At 29.5% G+C, this 23,786-nt stretch overlaps 1 pseudogene; it reads right to left on the reverse strand.

Moving 5' to 3' along the window:
* Positions 1-13,025: 13,025 nt before the first annotated feature.
* Positions 13,026-15,542, reverse strand: LOC106444210 (annotated as a pseudogene).
* Between the last annotated feature and the right edge of the window lie 8,244 nt (positions 15,543-23,786).

Here is a 23,786-nt window from a genome sequence, read left to right on the forward strand (position 1 = left end):
TATATTCAAAAATAGATTTTTACTAAACTATTTTTCAATAACCATTATAAAAAAATGTTGTCAATACATATAAGAAAAATACAATACAAAGCCCAATTTGAAATACCAACTCAAATTATGGTTTTTATATTACATATTAAGTTTTAAAAATATAATATATGTAATTATTTATATGATGGTACGTATAGAATACTATTAATTATATGATTACTTATATGATGGTACGTATAAAATACGATTAATTATATGATGACAATATACGATATATAATAATGACTAGGGATGGGCTTTCGGGTACCCATACGCGTTTGGTTCTGATCGGTTTGTGTTTCGGGTTTTCGGGGTCAAAGATTTCAGTCCTATTAGGATGTTTCCAAATTTTGGTTTGACTTCGATTCAGATCTTTGCGGGTTTGGTTCAGATTTGGATAACCGATTTAAATTATTTTAAAAGTTTTAAATCATTATATAATTTAAATTTCTCAAAATCTATAAATAAAATAATATATTACCTATAAATTTGAATAACATATGTCAGAATACCTAAACTTAACATATCAATTGACTTGATTTAAAATTTTGGATATGGAATCAATAATTGTTTTAAGTATTTTCGGTGATTTGAGTATACTTTAACTATTTCAGATATTTACTTTTGACTATCTATATATATTTTCAAGTATTTAAACCAATTTAAAAGTATCATTCTTGATGTTTTATATACGTTAGATCTAAAAATAATTAATATATATAAGTATATAAATCTATTTTTAGATAAATTCGGGTACCCGAATAATTCGGTTCGGATCAGATTCGGTTCTCTAAATAACAAAATTTTGAATAATTCGAATATTTAATCAATTTATCTTTGGGTTTGGTATTATATTTTCGGATCGGTATCGGTTCTGTTCTTCGGATTCATTTTGCCAAACCCTAATAATTTCATGAAAAACAAATATCAACCTATTTTTCAAAATATACATCCGCGCAGGCGCGCGAGTCAAAGTCTAGTTATATATTAAAATAGAAGCATTACAACATTTGAGGCAGTCATGTGTCATCACCATAATGAATCTTAAATTTTTTAGATAAATAGATTGTTCAATCTAAATATACAATAAGGTTTTTATTAGACTAATCATAAATTAATTATTAATGTTCTTCATTCTTTCCTTAAATAAAAATTATGGAATTGTCTAATGTGACTAAAGTACATATGACAATTAATGATTTTGAATAATAAAGAGTTGGTCAAAAAATTAGTGTATCTTCTATCATTTTATTAATTTTAACTTATTAAAATCTCACATTGAAATTTTTGTGATCCATGGTTTAAAATTTTGTTATGACAAGATAAAAATGATCAAAAAATCATATAAGTAGAAATTCTGATTTAATAAATATTAATATATATATGTTAATATGATTTAAATTAAACTATATACCATATTTAATGTTTTATGGTATATACCATATAACAAAAATTAAACTTTCCATATACCATATAACAAAAATTAGTTTTTTCCGTATATGTTATATATTGAATTTTTAAAAATAACTATAAATTACTAAAATTGTTAAAAATCTTACATTGAAATTTTTGTGATCCATGGTTTAAAACTTTTGTTATGAAAAAATGCAAATGATTAAAGAATCATAGAAGTAGGAAGTCTTATTTAATAAATATTAGTATTAACATATATATATATATATATATATATTAATACTGTTTAAATTAAACTCTATACCATATAAAAATACATGAATATTTAAATTTTAAAATAACAATTTTTTTGATAAAAGCTTTGAAAATATATTGAAATATTAATATTTAAATATTAAACTTTGCGTTAATTTTTTTAAGAAAAATTAAAAATTACTAAAACTATTATACCTCCCACATTGAAATTTTTGTTATCGGTGATTTAAAGTTTTTGTCATAAAAAAGATACAAATGATCAAAAAACTATATAATTAGAAAGTATCATTTAAGATATCAATATTAAAAATATATGATATCTATGTTAATATTATTTAAATTTCATTATATGCAATATAAAATAGAAAGAGTGACTGTTTTGATTAATAATTTTTATTTATGTGCTTGCACCAAATTAATTATATACGTAATAGTTACTGATTTTTTAATTATTCAATATATATTATTTCACAATATTAAAAAAACATATAATATGTAAAAAAAATTATATATACAATATGCCAATACATAACTAAAAATATTACTGACGGTTTTAAAATTATAAGGTATATCAATGGTCCGAGTATATTAAGATATTGCATTTTCAGAGTTAAAAGACTAATACATGTTATCTTCTTATTTTTAGAATATAATTTCAACATTAACAAGGTGGAAATCATCAACGGAACAAAGCATAAATATTAAATAGCGTTAATCTTCATCAATATTTGGGGATCCAGTTTGATATGAACGTCTTCAAAATTGTCTTTACATGTTTCTGCAGAATCTATCGCTGCTGAGATATCAAGATTTAAGCGATGAAGATCCTTGGCTGCTATAGACTTGAAGACTGAATCAAATGGCTCAAGCGTATCATCAAAGTGTTTGGAGCCTAAGCTATAACCTTTTTAAATAAAAGAACCGATTATGCTTTCAGCATGAAATTGAAATATTTTCTGTGTGTTTAAGGCTTCATGATGCCCATATTTTTATCAGAAACTTGGTCAGACCAAACAGATCTAATTTTTTTCATATGAGGATCCGATTTGAAGAGCTTAAAACAAAATGAGGGATTCTTTGTACCCGCACATATGTCATATGTGCGGGTACAAAGAATCCCTCATTTTGTTTTAAACTCTTCAAAGCGGATCCTCATATGAAAAACTAGATCTTTTCTATTAAGTTTTACTGACTTGTTATTTTAGACCCAAAACTATGTATATATATCGTGCGTTACCATCATTATTTACTCGTCAGTTTAATTACAATATATTTAATGTTTAATATTTTTTGTCATGAGTAGTCAATATATAATTTGTTTTAAAACACGTAGATTTTTTTTTCTTTTTTAATGAAAGTTATGTTGAAAAGTAAAACAAAACTAGAGTTTGACCCGTGTACCCGTACGGGTGTTTATTTTAATAGAACAATGAAAATTTTGACAACACAAAAATGTAATAGTTGTATATAAGTGCATTCATATAGTTGTTTGTTTCAATTTGTAGTATATAACATTTGTGATAGATCGATGGTTTTTAATTTTCTGTAATTTGTTGGTTGCTCATATTGTGATTGGATACTAAGACAATCAAAATGAAAAGTTATATAACATATTCATCAATTACTAATTTTAATTACATTAACCATTTTCATGTACTTATTTGTAAATTAAAACACTAATTAGTATGTTTATGTATATTAATAAATCTATTTTTCTAAAATAAAATATTTTATGTCAAATAAAATTCTATTTATTTTAATAAAACAGATATACTTGTCTCTAAGTTTTTTATAAGCCAAATGAATTTTCTTCTATGTTTATTTTTTAAGAAAATATTAAATAAAAAATTAATCATTGTATTCTTATAATATATATATATGTAACTAATACTAATAATCAAATTATTTAACATATATTTGAAAAATAAATATATTGTTTTAATAAAAACATTTATAGTTTATATTTTGTATATAAAGTGAGATAATAATATATATAAATATATAATATTTAAAGTTTGTATGTCACATTTTAATAAATCTGTTTAGTTTTGTTGTAAAAATTGATTAGAGAGTATTCCAGTTAAAGAATTATGGTAAGTTGGGTTAGAGAATAACGATAAATTTGATTAGAGAATAATCTAACAAAATAAATAATTTATAGTTAGTTAAATATCATTATTAAATTCAATGGCATAAATTGTAATTATTTGAATGCAATAAGAGTTATTTTCAAAAGATACTTCATATTTAATAATATTTATGTATACACATAATAATTTTATTGTTTATATATATGAAGTGATTTATTGTTTCAACAGTCAACTGCATTAGTTGTTTGTTTATATATATATATTTATTATTGGATTTGGATTGAATAAATAGTTATATATATAAATAAATATGCATGTAATAAAAAATTTTGGTAAAAAACCTAATCTAAGTTTAAAAAAATAATCTGAAAAGTTAATGAAAAAGATTGTGTTTACACCTTTATTTTTAGTATTAGTATAGAAACATTCCACCATTAACTTATATTTTTTACCTTTTTAGGAAATGAAAGATTGTAATCTCTTTGGTTTATGTGGTAGCTATATATTAAGCAAACTGACGTTTAAATATTAACTATGTGATAGATTAGGACGATTTTGTATAAGTAATAAACATAAAAGATATGTATGGGTTATATATCCCTTATATATTAAACGAGAAGCATCACAACATTTTAGCTATGACACGTGTCATCACTAGAATGCTTCTTAAAATCTCTAGAGAAATATATTGGTCCACTAAACATATATTATATACTTTTCATTAAACTAACCAAAATAATAATTAACAATCTACAATTAATATTTTATTTCTTTCCTTAAATAAAAACTACAGAATTACCAAAAGTTTATAAAATATATATTTGACAGTTAACTATTTTAATAATAATGATTTGATAACAATTTACATATCATACATTACTTTGTTTAATTTTATATTATTAAAATAAATTAAATAATCATATTAACCATTTAATAAAAAAATGGTTTTTTCGTATTTATTATATTTTGAATTTTTAAAAACGACTATAAACTATGAAAACTGTTAAAAGTCTTACATTTAAATTTTGAGATCAATAGTTTAAATTTTTTTACTATAATAAAATACAAATGATCATAAAATCATATGAGTAAAATCATATTTCATAGATATTCAGATTAATATATAAAACGTTAAACAAATAATAAGATAAAATAATTTGGATATAAAATGTTTATGCCACACAAGGCACGTGTTTTAAACTAAATACTAGAGATTGATCCGCACGCCCGTGCGGGTGTTAATTTTTACGGTTTTATAAATTATTTGTTATTTTATCATTAGTGTTATATATTTAAGATGTGTCGTCGTATAACTAATTGTATTCAAAATATTTGGATTGAATCGGGTAATAAGATTATTTTTGGTACAAATATACACTCTTTTCAGATACTTTGGTTAATTAAATATTTTTATATTTCTACACATCAAAATCAAAATCATTCAGACCCGAGAGGATCCAACTCAAGCATCATACATAAATTTATAATATCCAAGTGGCGCCTAATTTAAAAATCCAAAAAAATTAATCCCAAAAGAAACAACTTGTACCTCAATGAGTATCCGAATGTCCATACTTAACTGATTTTGCAAATAGATTAAAAAGGAAACTCTTTCTATATATTTGGCAAAAATAAGAAAAATAGAAAGAATTTTTTATTTAATAAAATAGTTATATGAAGTGAAACATTAAGTGATAATAAATGTAATACTTTTTAATTATTTTGATTTAAATTATTATCTTGTTCATATAAACTATGCCTTTGAATTATGTGTTTTGCTATGTAATTTTTCACCAATTGGAACTAAGACAAAAGAAAGTTTTAGTAAAACATATTAAACCAAACTATTAACCATATGCAAAACTCGGTTATCTTACATTTTTATTTTTTTTTATAATTGCACAAAGTTAATATTGATTAACTAATAAATAAAAATCTACATTATTAATAAACGCCCGTGCGGGTGTTAATTTTTACGGTTTTATAAATTATTTGTTATTTTATCATTAGTGTTATATATTTAAGATGTGTCGTCGTATAACTAATTGTATTCAAAATATTTGGATTGAATCGGGTAATAAGATTATTTTTGGTACAAATATACACTCTTTTCAGATACTTTGGTTAATTAAATATTTTTATATTTCTACACATCAAAATCAAAATCATTCAGACCCGAGAGGATCCAACTCAAGCATCATACATAAATTTATAATATCCAAGTGGCGCCTAATTTAAAAATCCAAAAAAATTAATCCCAAAAGAAACAACTTGTACCTCAATGAGTATCCGAATGTCCATACTTAACTGATTTTGCAAATAGATTAAAAAGGAAACTCTTTCTATATATTTGGCAAAAATAAGAAAAATAGAAAGAATTTTTTATTTAATAAAATAGTTATATGAAGTGAAACATTAAGTGATAATAAATGTAATACTTTTTAATTATTTTGATTTAAATTATTATCTTGTTCATATAAACTATGCCTTTGAATTATGTGTTTTGCTATGTAATTTTTCACCAATTGGAACTAAGACAAAAGAAAGTTTTAGTAAAACATATTAAACCAAACTATTAACCATATGCAAAACTCGGTTATCTTACATTTTTATTTTTTTTTATAATTGCACAAAGTCAATATTGATTAACTAATAAATAAAAATCTACATTATTAATAAACGCCCGTGCGGGTGTTAATTTTTACGGTTTTATAAATTATTTGTTATTTTATCATTAGTGTTATATATTTAAGATGTGTCGTCGTATAACTAATTGTATTCAAAATATTTGGATTGAATCGGGTAATAAGATTATTTTTGGTACAAATATACACTCTTTTCAGATACTTTGGTTAATTAAATATTTTTATATTTCTACACATCAAAATCAAAATCATTCAGACCCGAGAGGATCCAACTCAAGCATCATACATAAATTTATAATATCCAAGTGGCGCCTAATTTAAAAATCCAAAAAATTAATCCCAAAAGAAACAACTTGTACCTCAATGAGTATCCGAATGTCCATACTTAACTGATTTTGCAAATAGATTAAAAAGGAAACTCTTTCTATATATTTGGCAAAAATAAGAAAAATAGAAAGAATTTTTTATTTAATAAAATAGTTATATGAAGTGAAACATTAAGTGATAATAAATGTAATACTTTTTAATTATTTTGATTTAAATTATTATCTTGTTCATATAAACTATGCCTTTGAATTATGTGTTTTGCTATGTAATTTTTCACCAATTGGAACTAAGACAAAAGAAAGTTTTAGTAAAACATATTAAACCAAACTATTAACCATATGCAAAACTCGGTTATCTTACATTTTTATTTTTTTTTTATAATTGCACAAAGTTAATATTGATTAACTAATAAATAAAAATCTACATTATTACTTTTACGGTAAATATAATTAATGATGTGATATATTGTTAAAGTAATATAATTAATGAAATTACTAAAATAAAACTATACTTATATTTTTATACATTAATATTTTTTTTTCATAATTAGTGTTTTATATTTAGATATGTCGTAATATAACTAATTGTATTCAAAAGATCCAGATCGAATCAGATAATATGGTTATTTTTGGTACAAATATCCAAACCCGTTTCAAATACATTGGTTATTTAGATATTTTAGGGTCATATACATCAGAACCAAACTCATCCAGACTCAAAAGGATTCAACTCAAAACCTACACATAAATTTATAATATTCAAGGAGTGAGTAATTTTAAAACAAAATAAAACGATACCCGAAAGGAACGACTCGTACCTAAGTGGATATTTAGTGTTCATGCCTAACTGATTTTATAAACTAATATAAATGATATTTTTATGTGTTTTGCTAAATTAAGTGAAACTGAAAGAGTTTTTTTTATTTAGTAAGCAATTATATTGAGTGAAAAATTAAGTGACAATGAATGTAATTCATTTTTATTATTTTGATTTAAGTTATGATTTTATTCACTAAACATGTTTTTGAATTATGTTTTTGGCTACGTAATTTTCCACTGATTGAAAAAAAAAAATGTTATAGTAAAACAAATTAAAACAAACGCTTAACCTTATGGCAAACTCAGTTATTTTACTTTTTTGATTTTATAATTGACACAAAACTAATATTGATTAACTACTAAATAAAATCTACACTATTATTATTATGGTAATATAATTAATGATGTGAAATATTGTTAAGACAATATAATTAATATGAGTGAAATATGGAAATACAATTAATGTAGTACTGCTATCTTCGTTTCCAAATAATTTTCAGTTATAGTACTATTCATGTTTCCAAACATTACTAAAGTGTACTTCAGTTTTAATAATATAGACTAGATTTTGACCCGCGCAGGCGCGCAGGTGTACATTTTGAAAAATATGTTGATATTTGTTTTTCATGTAATTATTAAGGTTTTACAAAATGAATCCAAAGAACAGAACCGATACCGATCCGAAAATATAGTACCAAACCCGAACATAAATTGATTAAATATTCGAATTATTCAAAATTTTGTTATTTAGAGAACCAAATCTGATCCGAACCGAAGTATTCGGGTACCCGAATTTATCTAAAAATAGATTTATATACTTATATATATATTAATTGTTTTTAGATTTAACGTATATAAAACATTAAGAATGATACTTTTAAATTGGTTTAAATACTTGAAAATCTATATATAGATAGTCAAAAGTAAATATCTGCAATAGTTAAAGTATACTCAAATCACCAAAAATACTTAAAATAATTATTGATTCCATATCCAAAATTTTAAATCAAACCAATTGATATGTTAAGCTTAGGTATTCTGACATATGTTATTCAAATTTATAGGTAATATATTATTTTATTTATAGATTTTGAGAAATTTAAAATAGATAATGATTTAAAACTTTAAAAATAATTTAAATGGGTTATCCAAACGCGAACCAAACCCGCAAAGATCCGAATCAAACTCAAACCAAAATTTAGAAACATCCTAACAGGGCTTAAATCTTTGACTCCGAAAACCCGAAACACAAACCGATCAGAACCAAACCCGTATGGGTGCCCGAAATCTCATCCCTATTCATTATTATATATCGTATACTGTCATCATATAATTAATTGTATTTTATACGTACCATCATATAAGTAATCATATAATTAATAGTATTTTATACGTACCATCATATAAATAATTACATATATTATATTTATAAAACTTAATAGGAAATATAAAAACGATAATTTGAGTTGGTATTTCAAATTGGGCTTTGTATTGTATTTTTATTATATATATTGACAACATTTTTGTATAATGGTTATTGAAAAATAGTTTAGTAAAAATCTATTTTTGAATATATGTATTAGTTTTTAATCAATTTTTGATATAAATCAACTTTAAATTATTATTTTGATTTGAAATATGTGTATAAAGTTTAAATTTTGTTTTATGGTTAGTTTAGAAAAGAAAAAGTTTTAGGCGATTAAATTGACCCGTTTTCGTATATTTTAAATCTCGCCCAGATAGATAGTTTTTTATAATATGATGGACTTTTAATTTTTCTTAAAAACATAAGTCCATTACTTTTTTTTTTTAATACTACTATCCTTGTTTCCAAACAAAATTTTTTTTTTTTTAAAAGACTACAATTTATGTTTCCAAACACTCCAAATTTTTTTATAGTCCTATTCAAGTCTCCAAACACTCCAATTTTGTACTTGAGTTTTAATAAGATAGATGTAACATCACTCCTTTTAAACTTTGCATAATTAATATGTGAGGGATTAAAATAAAGGATATCGAAGTATACAATATGTGGATATATAAATATTACCATATCGCAAACTGAATATTTAATTTTGAATAAAATAATGAATTATTCGTATGTGAGGTGGCTAATTATTTGGTGAATGAGATTCCATATATTTGAATTAATTACAATGCATTTATGACTATAATAACTGTGCAAAACTTTATAAATTGACATATATTACTCGTGCGAGATGGTTGAGCTTAATATGGTTACCATTAGAATATACTAGGGGGTTTTTCGGGCTACGCCCGGATTTTTTCCGATAATATTAGTTTAATTTTATATTTATATTTTAAAAACGAACAAATATGATATACACTGAAACTTGTTATAGAATTATAAACATAAGTGCAAATTTAAAAATATTTGAAATAAATTGTTGTGTTTTATTGGAGTTTTATGTAGGATATTAGTAATATTAATAAAAAAGTTAACTAAATTATAAGTTAAGATCTATATATATTCTTTATCTTGGCTATTTATTTTTATGTAAAACAATTGAAAAGCTTATAATTAGTACTGTATAAATTTTGATTGGTTTTAAAATTATTAAGTTTCATTTTTGTACTTGTCTCTAAAAGAAAGTACCACCGACTTGTATACCGGTTCTTTATTTGTTGCCTTCAATTTATCGTTTTAACTAAAATAATTTTGTCAACCTTTTTAACCAAAAATTAAATTTAACATTTATTGTTGCTATTTAATTTCTGTGTTTTTTTAAGTTTGTTTGTGATAGAAAGAAAAGTTTGCTTCATGATTTGAAATATTTTTAGTTGTAAATTTATAGAAGGTGTACTTTCTTACCATTGTTGATGTAATATTAATTTTACAGTTTCTTATTTTAATTATTTAATTAATCATATTTTTGGAAATAATTTTGAATATATTAATATTATTATTTGATGTTCTAGCTTTTTCTGTTTGATGGGTAGTGTCTGTGTGCTCGGTCATCCCTTTATGCAAGGCTGAGATACTTGTTCAAACATGGTCTTGAATGACCTCTCGAAAACAGGTATGAGTGAGGACTTCAAACCCAACTTAAAAGCTTTCTGAAATTTATAAATGGTAGATATATACAAAAATTATCACTTTCTGAGATCTGGAATTAGGTTTTTAATCAAAAATTCTGAAGAACTCTTAACTTAAATCTGATTAAACACACTGCATAGACGTTTTGTGTGTTTCTGAAAATAATTTATATACAAAAACGGTTTAAGAATTCTAACTCCTACGGTTTGATCCTGCCCTACAATTTGAGTTGCAAACCTACGAACTGCATTATTATTATTCTCGCATTTGCCTCACTTTTTATTTTGTGTTTCATGACCTTTTTTTTAGGTTCCATGACCTTTGTCTATGATGCTTTGATAGTATTGTGTACAAACTCAATATTAAATTTTACTTTAGTTATACACATTCTAAGTTATTATCCAGGTTACACATGTTTATATTAATAATTTGTTTTATATTTATAATAATTTTAAAATTATCAAAATAGAAGATCGTTTTTAAAATTGTAACCTTTTAATTAACTACCATTTTCTATTTTTGAATTTATATATACATAAATTATGTTTTTAAATGTACTTTTCATATGTAATACACATTATGTAAATATTTTTTTTGTATATGTAATCTTATGATATAAGATCTTATAATCACATTTAATATGAGTAACATATACTAATTATTGAATAAAATTAAATTGCATCCTTTTCCCCAAAAATATCACAGTTTAAATAAAATATGTTCTATAAATATTGGATAATTTGAACACAGTATTGTTTTGTTACAGGATATTATTATTAGCATATTGTTTACAGTATACCCAAAGTTTTATCATAATAAAGAAAAACACTGACCTTGTACGCTTCTGAATCTCTGTACCGATGAGCAGAGTCGTGCCTAAGACATACAAAATGAGGCAATTGCCTTAGGCCCCCTCCAAAACTGTTAAATTTAGGGCCCCTTTTTTCCCTAGTACTTAGTTTAATTATTTATATAATTTCATTTAATTTTATAATTTAGTTAATTGTTATATCACATGGTAGTTTGTACATTGAATTAGGATTCTTGAATTTGCAACGGTAATATTATCTATTTATACTATGAATTAAAGATATAAATTTATAAATAGATATATAGTTTTATTTTTCATGGTTGTAAATAAATATAAATATCTACTATATTATAAATATCTTATTTTTATTTTCAATATATATATATTATATTCTATAATTATAAAATTCTAAATTTTTGGTACAAATATAAAAGCTTGTATAATTTTATTTTATTAATAATTTTTGTAAAAAAATTTAAACCTAAATAAAATTATATTATTTGCCTCGGGCCCTCACGGTCCTTCACACGGCACTGCCGATGAGCAGTGTCGTAAGGACAAAGCCTTGTGGTTTGAGAAACTGGTAGACAGGCCCTCGCGCACGCTTACTGTTCAATCTCTGCCATAAAAGTAGAAAAAAAAGTTGAGCAGTAAAAAAAATCAGTATCTTCATTCTTTAGATGTAACACATGAAATTCCTAAAACCTAGACTTGGTGGTGGTTACAAACAAAGTATATTATGCACTTGGACTGAGATTGACGTCCTTCTGATATGTTCAGCACACTGGAGAATCTAACAAACCTGTTAAAAAAAATTCTTGTTCAGAAAGATGCAAATCATCAACAGTGATAGTGAAGGGATTGATATAACGAAGATTTAGAGATTGAAACATTGTACACGCTGCAATCTCTGACCAGTTACCATAGACAGTGTTGAATCATGATGAAAGAGAAAATGAGTGTTGATGATTAAAACTTGTTGGTGAGCATCGTACTGTAAGGAAGACCTGATTTTATATGTAGCAACAGCACGGCTCAGTCTAAAGTACTCCTTATGTACAGACGTGGGAATACTTAATTACCAATCAGAAGAAGAGAAGGAAACACACATTGATCCATCTGTTGATTGAAGAATTGAAAAATGAAGCTAGAAAGAACATGAAACAGCTTCACAAAAATGGTCTAGGCGAGGCCAAGGCGTTAGTAAATTATTGATTTATTTTATTTATATTATATATTTATATGACACATTTTAGTTTTAAGTTTAAATATAAAATTATTATGAAGAATTATGAAAATTAGATATACAAAACAGAAAATTAGACTAATTTGTAGATTTATAATAATATTATTGCTTAATTTAATATATTTAGACAAATTTAAATCGATTTTAGATGGTTTAAACTAATTCAAATCATATAAATCGGTATAAATTGGATTTTAAGAAAAATTGATTCGGATAGGATCGAGTTGCCATCTAGACGGGAGCCTAGGCGCTGCCTAGACCGATTTTTAGAACTTTACTTTCTATAGTTTACAACTTTAATTGATAAAAAATATGCAAAAGTAGATAAGATAAAAGAGAACTTGAAACACATTTCTATATAATAATCAAAGAGAAAGATGCGTTATTATTCACTCAAAAGACAGTTGAAACTGAATAAGAAGAATATAAATCCTTCAAAGTGTCTGTGGCCAGAATTTCAAAATATAAAAGAACATAAAACAAAGAGTAGTAACGCTTATGATAAACTTTGAACTTAGAAGCATTTCCTGTGAACAATGGATGGGCCTGACTCATCGTACTCTGCCTTTGCGATCCACATCTGCACACATTAAGAAAAAACATCATGGATTAGTTAAGCTGCAGGGTAGCTAGAGTCTGATAAGGAATCAACTTAAATGGTTTAGGTGTGTACCTGCTGGAAAGTACTGAGTGAGGCCAAGATAGACCCTCCAATCCAGACAGAGTATTTCCTCTCAGGAGGAGCAACAACTTTGATCTTCATGCTGCTTGGAGCCAAGCAGTGATCTCCTTACTCATTCGATCAGCAATCCCAGGGAACATTGTGGTTCCACCACTAAGCACAATGTTACCATACAAGTCCTTTCTGATGTCGACATCACACTTCATTATGGAGTTATAGGTTGTTTCATGGATACCTGGATTCTCCATACCAATCATAGACGGTTGGTAAAGAACCTCAGAACAACGGAACCGTTCAGCAGCGATGGTGATCACTTGTCCATCAAACATCTCGTAGTTCTTCTCAACAGATGAGCTAGTTTTGGATGTCTCCAGCTCCTGCTCGTAGTCAAGAGCAATGTAGCAGAGCTTTTCCTTTATGTCTCTGACGATTTCACGCTCTGCTGTGGTGGTGAAAGAGTAGCCACGCTCGGTTAGGATCTTCATAAACGCGTCCGTGGGGTCACGACCCGCGAGATCAAAACGTAGGATGGCATGTGGAATTGCATAACCCTCGTAGATAGGAACCGTGTGGCTCACGCCATCTCCAGAGTCAAGCACGATGCCTGCCAACACACATACCATAATCAAACAAAAGCCTTATACTCTACAGAACGTACAAAGTATAGCCCTGCATGTGGAATTGCATAACCCTCGTAGATAGGAACCGTATGGCTCACGCCATCTCCAGAGTCAAGCACGATGCCTGCCAACACACATACCATAATCAAACAAAAGCCTTATACTCTACAGAACGTACAAAGTATAGCCCTGCAGATTCGGTTTTGATTTCATTTTAGTTTGGAAAGCTTTTGAAAATATTTCGGTTTGGTTCTCTCTTTGTTAAATTTTCAATTATTCGAAATTAACCAAAATAACTGAAACTAAACAAATCAAACCGAACTAACCGAAGTTAACCAAAAAGAACCGAATTTAAACAAAATCATCCTGAGTTTTTAAAAAACTTTAAAACACTATCTTAGCTGAAAGAAAAGAAAAGAAAATTTTGTTATTTTCGGTAAAATTTAAAAACCAAAATTAACCGAAAACGAAACAAACCAATTTTTCTGTCGCCAAAGCGGACTAACCAAAATCAAAAATACCCGACCCGAATAAACCGAAATAACTGAAATAGGGCTGTACAAAGCTTCAAGCTTTATAGCATTAGGACTACACTCACCGGTTGTACCACCACTGGAGTAAAGGGAAAGCAGAGCCTGAATAGCCACATACATAGCGGGAGCATTGAAAGTCTCAAACATGATCTGAGTCATCTTCTCACGGTTAGCTTTCGGGTTAAGAGGTGCTTCAGTGAGTAGAATGGGATGCTCCTCAGGTGCAACACGAAACTCATTGTAGAAAGTATGATGCCAAATCTTCTCCATGTCATCCCAGTTGTTGACAATGCTGTGCTCAATAGAGTACTTGAGAGTTAAAATACCACGTTTGGATTGAGCTTCATCGCCAACATAAGCATTCTTTTCTCACATACCAACCATCACTCCGGTGTGACGTGGACGACCCACGATGCTGGGAAACACAGCTCGTGGTGCATCATCACCAGCGAAACCAGCCTAAGTCAAATAACAGAGACATGATCTCAGACAGAAACTAAATGATACATTGTTCCATGGGATCAAGAAGCATACCTTAACCATTCCGGCTCCATTGTCGCAAGGTTGAATGTCTTCACCGTCAGCCACTTTGTTACCTTTCAGCAAAACAAAAGGATTTGATTTTCTTTTTAATTTCTTTAAAACATAATTTTTATTACCAAAGACAAATGGAGATCAGTCTTGTAATGATTATGTCTATGTAATAGAATTCACTATGTACAAAGAACAACCTTAGATCGAGAATCTCTTAAACAATTTCCAAAATGTTATTATAAAATTCAGTAAAACATGTGTGATTAAACAAATATGATAAACACAGATCGAAGATGAGCTCATGGTGGATTGAGTGTAGAATCGAATTGAGGCAAATATGAAATTCAAACAAAATGTACAGTTGGGTATTCGAATGCACGATGAAAAATCTAAACATTACCTGAAACCGAGAGAAAAAAAAAACTGGAGGAAGGTCGATCGAAAATGAAACGGCTCACGAGTGTCTTTGGACATGAGCAAAATCATTTTAGAGCAGAGATGTAGGGGCTTTGCCGGTTGATTTCCTCATTCTGTAGAAATCATTTTAGAGCAGAGATAGGAAGATCAGACAGAACACTTTATATAGAAAGAGATATACACTACAAGAAAACGTAAGTTTAACGAGGATAATTAACGAGGAAAAATAATCCTCGTAAAAGTACGTTGATTTTACGAGGAAAGTACGTGGAAAAAGAGAAGCATCGTTATTTCGTCGTAAGGTAACGACAAAACAATTTCGTCGTAAAGACGATGTAAATTGACGTGGCTTTTACGAGGAAACACTATTTCCTTGTAAATACCACGTAAACTTCGCGAGTTCTTTACGACGAAATACTTTACGTGTACTTAACGAGGAAATTTTGAATCCACCAACTTGGTAGGTAGCTCACGTTTTTTTTGGCCATCCAATTAATTTTCGTCGTAATTTCACACGAGGCTATACTTTTCACACATATGAGTATGGTAGACAGCGGACGACTAGTAACTATGGAATATGTGTGAAAGGGGAAATAGATTTCTACGGGATCTTGACGGAGATTATTGAAGTCGAATTTCCAGGGATATTGAAGCTGAAATGCGTCCTCTTCAAATGTGAATGGTTCGATTCCGTCGTCAACAGAGGTGTTCGGTCTAACAAATTCGGTGTAGTTGATGTCAACGGTGGACGAAGGTACAACAAATTCGAGCCTTTCATCTTAGCTTCACAAGCAGACCAAGTTAGCTTCCTTCCATACCCTCGAATGAGAGATTCGGGTATAAATTGGTTAGCTGTGATCAAAGTTACACCTCGAAGACGAATTATCAGTGGAGAAGAACCACCATTGCAAGAAGAACAGATAAATGAAGTCGAGGAACCTGAACAAGAAATTGATGACATCCTTCTCATTGATCCGCGTAATCACGAGTACGAAGATCTTACCGACGATGCCACAGACGAAGCTGTTGAAGACGAGTTTAATGAAAATAATGATGTTTCTAGTGATGACGAGAATGTTGATGTATCCGATTGATGTATTTGATTTTATGTAGTTTGTTTTGTGAATAAGATAATGTGGGAGTTTGATTTATGAATAAGGTAATGTGAAAGTTTATTTTAATTATGAATAAGGACTTGTGGTTTGGGGTTTGGAATATTTTATAAATAGGGTTTGAGGTGAAAGAATAGATTGAGGTTCAAGGGTAGATGGGTTTGGGGTTTGGAATATATGAAGTAGAAGATAAGGAAGATGGGGTTTGGAGTTTCGGATTTTAGGGATTTATACGTAATACTCGTTAATTCCTCGTAAGCCAAAATCGTCGTAAGGTTGTCGTAAGGCCACGAGGAGTTTACGACGAAATTAAAAAAATAAAGAAAGCAGGGCACGCTAATTCCACGCAAGCCAAAATCGTCGTAAGGTTGTCGTAAGGCCACGAGGAGTTTACGACGAAATTAAAAAAATAAAGAAAGCGGGGCACGCTAATTCCACGTAAGACTCTCTGAGTGAATGAAAATAAGGAATTGTGGTTTGGAATGAAAATAAAGATATGGTTTGGAATATATAAAGTAGAAGATAAGGAATATGGGGTTTGGGGTTTTGGGTTTCGGGTTTTAGGGATTTAAATGGAATACTCGTTAATTCCTCGTATGTTAACGTCGAACTTACGACGAATTCCTCGTAAATACCACGTAGGACAGATTCGTCGTAAATACCACGTAGGACAGATTCGTCGTAAATTACACGTAGGACAGATTCGTCGTAAATACCACGTAGGACAGATTCGTCGTAAATACCACGTAGGAGAGATTCGTCGTAAATACCACGTAAAGTAAATGATGAACGCGGCCCACTTTAATTCCACGTAGGACGGAATCGTCATAAACACCTCGTAACCAAAATCGTCGTAAACACCTCGTACCGTAAAAACTAGAAAAAAAAAAAAGAAGAAATATACTGGATTTACATGTGGCAAGACTTCCAGCAATTATATTACTTAAGTCTCACCAACATAAATTCCAATATCTTCTTCTCTTCCTTTTTTTCAAATTTTTATAATTTGAATAGGATTGGATTTGAGAGTATGAAGTGAGATAGGGTGTGATTTGGGAGTTTGGGTGTGGGTTGAGAAGGAGAGTTACGGGTATATTTATAGGGAAGCTTTCCTCGGTAATTCCACGTAAGCAAAATCGTCGTAACGTCCTCGTACCTAAAAAACACGGGCCTTTGTAATTCCTCGTAACTTCCTCGTATAATAAAACGCGGGCCTTTGTAATCTGTCGCTGTTTCGTCGTAAAAAAAAACACGGGCCTCTGTAATTCGTCGTAAAATTACGAGGAATTTGCGACAGAATGTAATCTTATATATACACCCCGAGCGCTCACTCTTTCTTTCCTCTCTACTTCCTCTCCACTTCCTCTCCACTTCCTCCCTGTTTCGTTGCAATGGTAAGCCTCTCTAATTCCTCTCTAATTTGGTTAGTTTAGGTAGATTAGGTGGTTAGTATAGGGAATTTAGATAATTTTACGGATCTTATGTTATTTAGTGTTGATTAGGTGGATAATGTTGGAAAATATACTGTTGACGGAAATTTAAAAAATTAAATTTTTTTCTCAGGTTCGAAAAGGTAGACTTACTGCCCATTACAGAGAGATGTTCGGTGAGCCAGGTAGTCACCAACCGACGACTCACATGCCGAGGCGGATGTAACGGCGAGGAGTGATGAATTCTACCGGGCGATTAACGACCCTTAGTTCTTTTTAATTTCGGTTCTTGTATTATGAATTCAAAACTTATTTATATATAAAATATTTTGGTTTTGATTTTTTTAGAATTTTAATTTTATTAATAATTTAAATAATTTTTTTAATTATAATTTTTTTTATTTCTGTAAAATAACGAAACGAAGTAATTTCGTAGCTATTTTGCGACTTCTTTACGTGGAAGCTTAACGAGGTTTTTACGAGAAAATGTTTACAAGGAAATGACGTGGAAAATTCACGTGGTCTTTACGAGAAAAGCTATCAAGATATTTACGTTTACTTTACGAGTATTTACTTTCGAGTTATTTACGTGGCTTTAACGAGGAATGGCTTTCGAGGTATTTACGAGGAAATTTAGCGACGTCCTTACGTGGAAGCTTTACGTGGTCTTTACGACGAAATATTCTTCTTCGCTTTTACGACGAAATTATTTCCTCGCTACGTTACGACGAATTAGCGAGGATATATGCGTTACGACAAACGTATAACGACGAAACGGGTTTCCTCGCTAATTCCTCGTAACACTGCTTTTACGACGAAATCACGAGGAAAACTGCCCTCGTAAAACTTGTGTTTTCTTGTAGTGATAAGGGGAGATGGAACAAACCCATTTAAGGTACTTTCAAGAGGATAATAGATTGATGAAGCTTAGGCTACCGTAACCGATAAATGCAGAATTTGATAGGTGACGAAGATGTGAGATAATCGGAGAAGAACAAAAAATTAGGTTTCAGACTCCTGAGACATTTTGGGCTTAATGGGCTGTCTAAATTATTTAAAAAAAATCCAAAATGAAACCAGTTTCGATGATGACGTGTAAAAATGAAATATTCTGATTGGATGATTATTTTAGGTGACGTGGCAGCATAGATTTTGAGGGTATTCCCCTTTTAGTATTGTATTGATAATAAATAACAATGGTTTATCACCTAGTATTAATGTATACCATAGATAATGTTTGTAACAATGGTTTTAATCATGAGAACCGTATATTATAACTCGATCAGACTATAATTCTGGTATGTCTAAATTCTGAAATATAAAATATATATAGTGTTGCAGTTAATGTAAAATGTATAGAATCAATGAACAAAAGTTTTTTTGTACATGAAAAATAATTGCTACATAAAAAATAACCAAAGACACTGTATTGTATAAACCGTAACATAATAATCTGATCAAATACATGGTTTGATAATCGGTTTAATAGCATGGGCGTATTATGGTATGAACTCAACAAAATTTGTTAAATATTTATTCTCGATTTCTCGTCCACAGCTTTTCCGCAAACTATTGGACAAACATATAAGTTTTAGAAAAGCACATCATCTTTATACTGGTGAGGAAGAAGAGTTCCGTGAAGGAGGTCAACAAAAAAACAAATGATGATAACATGTGAATGTTAGGAGAAATGAAAAGTGAGGAAAGTTATATTTCCTATGGAAGTAATGCTAAATTGTTTTATGGAAATTATTGTTGCAGAATCTTTTTATAATTTGATTTAGGAAATTATTTAATAAAATATGGAAAGATAGTGATTGTTTAAAGTTAAAGTTATTTAATATTTCAGTGGCATTAGATTATAAATAAATTATAAATTTTAGGATAAATCTATATTTGTACTTCTGTTTTAGTAATATAGATATCTAAATTAAAAAGTAAGTACCGTCACAATATTAAACTGATTTAAAGAAACAAATGGCAATATCAAATTCGTATGTGAGAGAAACACTCTAGGGATAATCCAAAAAAATTATAAAACATATATAATATTCTTATAAACATATCTAATTTTTATGTCAAAAAGTTATGAATATTAGATATAGATGCATTCAGGATATTCTAGACATACTTCTATTTTCTATTACTTTAACTTTAAGTATTGTATCCTTATGAATTTATGTGATTAATAAAACATAATTCTCTTTTCTCTCTAGTCATAATACCTAATCTTACGGAATCAGCACAAAATTCTAGGTTTAAACAAATAAATAAATAAACATATATATATATATATATATATATTTGATCATATATTTTGATTCGGGTTTGTTCCTTTCCGACCTGTTGTGTTGTGGGGAGAGGTCGACATCAATGACGAATTTCTAGTTTTTTGGTGATCAAGTCATCTCGTCTGCTTTTTTATCCGCTTCTGATTCTTCAATATTTGCAAAGTTTTTTGGTGATAATCCATTTAATAACATACTAGTGTAAAACTATTTCTATAGATGATTTTATATCTCTATGAATAGAGTCAGCATGAGAGTCTTATTTGTTTACTATAGTATGGTTCGTAAGTCAGAAGTAGGGATTTAAATGATTCGACCGTTGAATGAAATGAACCACATTAAAAATGTAATATGTATGTATAAGTATGAGTTCGTTTGTGGAGGATTGCAGGTGAACAAATATGTTTGTGCAAGCCATTTTTGTGGAGATTGTGGGTGCACATAGATGTTTGTGTAAGCCGCCAACGATCAGATGCAGGAGCACATAGACGTTTGAGTTAGCCACCAGTTGCAGGGGTACAAAGATATTTGTATCAGCCGCCGCCGAGAAATTTGCGAAGGTACATAGATAGACTATTGCACATATATGCTCGAGAAGAAATGTGGGGGAGTAAAAATCATCTATGTATTATCAGTGCATTGATTGTGTTAGTATGCACTAGAAGCATTGGTTGTTTTCTGAGGTGAGATAGGTATTGTGTTTGTTTCATGTTAGAACTAAACTCCCTAGTCAGTTACTAAGTCAGTAATTTGTGTTTCTAAAATCCCCTACTTTACGATTGACTCTCTTGTTAGTTACACATCTTTCTCCCTCTTGCAGGTGAGCATGATGAATAGTTGGATATCTGAACGGCTGGTGTCTTGAGATATTTTATTTTGGTTTTAAATAAATTTTTCGATGGTATTTGATTTTTAGATAATAAATCTGTTTTATTCCACTCTTATTTTATTTTATTCGATTTTTATTTTATTCAGTTTAACTCGACAATTTACTGTAAGTCACACCCCGTTCGCGAGGGAGGATGAGACATATATTACATTTTGGTATGAGATTGGGTTTCATCATGCCTTGACCCGAGACAGGGATTTAGGTACCTGGTTTTCAACAAATTTCAAAGTTTATAATGTTTTTAGGGGATTGGAAAATTTCAAAAAAAGAAGTGACACCCTTATGTTCAGTATCATATGGTTACTCAGTAGCGTTTCTGATTATTTTTACAAGAAAAGACCAAATTTCTATTTGTTTCATTTTTTTATCACATGTTTTTCATTCCTTCATAACTTTTGAAATTCTTTTCGGATTCTGCTTAAAATTCGGGACGAATCCCCAATTAAGTAGGGAAGAATTGTAACAGCACCATTTCAATTCGGTCTGGTTTGCTTGTTAATTGAACCAAACCATTCTTTAGAAACAAGGCTATATATATGTTCGTAGGCCTGGGCAAAATAACCAGAACCAAAGAACCGAACCGAAATACCCGAAACCGGAACCGGACCAATACCCTCAAATATCCGAACGATCCCTATATTTTTATATCCAAAATAAACAAACCGAACCGAAACCGAACCGAAAATCGAATGGGTACCCGAATATATAAAAATATTAATTATGTATACATATAACATCACTAAATATATATTTTTAATTTAAAATTCTATTAAAAATATTTGAAAATAGTTGAGGATAACTAAATTATTATAAAGTATCCAAACTATCCGAAAGTATCCGAAAGTATCCGGATAGTTTTATCCGTAATATCCAAAGTAATCTGAAATGTCATCTAAATCATCCTAATTATTTGATATTTTATCCTAAATAACCGATATTTTATCTAAATTATCCGAACTACCCGAACTATCCGAACCCGAACCGGATCCAAATGAGAACCAAACATTTTCCGGATATTTTCCGGTTCCTACATCACTACAAGAAAACGTAACTTTAACGAGGAAGTTTAACGAGGAAAAATAATCCTCGTAAAAAAACGTTGATTTTGCGAGGAAAGTACGTTGAGAAAGAAAAGCATCGTTATTTCGTCGTAAGGTAACGACAAAAAATATTCGTCGTAAAGACGATGTAAATTGACGTGGCTTTTACGAGGAAATAGTTTTTCCTCGTAAAAGCCACGTAAATTTCGCGAGTGCTTTACGACGAAATATTTTACGTGTACTTAACGAGGAAATTTTGAATCCACCAACTTGGTAGGTGGCTCACGTTTTTTTTTTGGCCATACAATTAATTTTCGTCGTAATTTCATAGTAAAATTACAACTACCAGATTCGAAATTTTCTATAAATATGGATGTTGGAACATCATTTTAAACACACCAACAACAAAAAACGTGAAAGAAAAAAAAATGGCTGGCTCTGGGACTATTTACGAGTTGCGGAATTGGATGTATATGCATAGAGATGCTAACGGGAGAGTGACGAAAGAATACCTTGCGGGGCTGGAGATATTTATGCACCAAGCAGATTCAACACCGCTCGCCCAAGAAAGTGGTAAGATGTTCTGTCCTTGTCGGAAATGCAACAATTCGAAATTGGCAAACCGTGAAAATGTTTGGAAGCATTTAATAAATAGAGGTTTCACGCCAAATTACTATATCTGGTTTCAACATGGGGAAGGTTATAATTATGATCAGAATGAAGCTAGTAGTAGTAATAGCAATTTTAAGGAAGAACCGGTTAATCATCATTTGCATAATGAACATAGTTACCATCAGGAGGAGATGGTAGATTATGATAGGGTTCATGATATGGTAGCTGATGCATTCGTAGCTCATGATGAAGATGAAGAACCTAATATAGATGCAAAAAAGTTTTACGGAATGTTAAACGCGGCGAATCAACCACTTTACAGTGATTGTAGAGAAGGTCTCTCTAAATTGTCGTTGGCTGCTAGAATGATGAATATTAAAACTGATCACAATCTACCTGAAAGTTGCATGAACGAATGGGCGGACTTGTTTAAAGAGTATTTGCCGGAAGACAATGTGTCTGCTGATTCTTATTATGAGATTCAGAAATTAGTTTATAGTCTTGGGTTGCCTTCGGAGATGATAGATATCTGCATCGACAACTGCATGATCTATTGGGGAGATGATGAGAAGCTAGAAGTATGTCGATTCTGCAAGAAGCCACGATTCAAGCCGCAAGGACGGGGACGTAATAGGGTACCGTACCAAAGGATGTGGTACCTACCAATTACAGACAGATTGAAAAGATTGTATCAATCAGAGCAGACTGCTGCAAAGATGAGATGGCATGCCGAGCATACTCAGACGGATGGTGAGATGACTCATCCATCAGATGCAAGAGCCTGGAAACATTTCAACAAAGTACATCCGGATTTTGCTAGCAATAGCCGGAATGTGTATCTCGGATTATGCACAGATGGATTTAGTCCGTTCGGAATGTCAGGGAGACAATATTCATTGTGGCCAGTCTTTCTTACGCCATACAACCTGCCACCGG

The sequence above is a fragment of the Brassica napus genome, chromosome A2 (assembly GCF_020379485.1).
Source record: "Brassica napus cultivar Da-Ae chromosome A2, Da-Ae, whole genome shotgun sequence".
NCBI lineage: Eukaryota > Viridiplantae > Streptophyta > Magnoliopsida > Brassicales > Brassicaceae > Brassica > Brassica napus.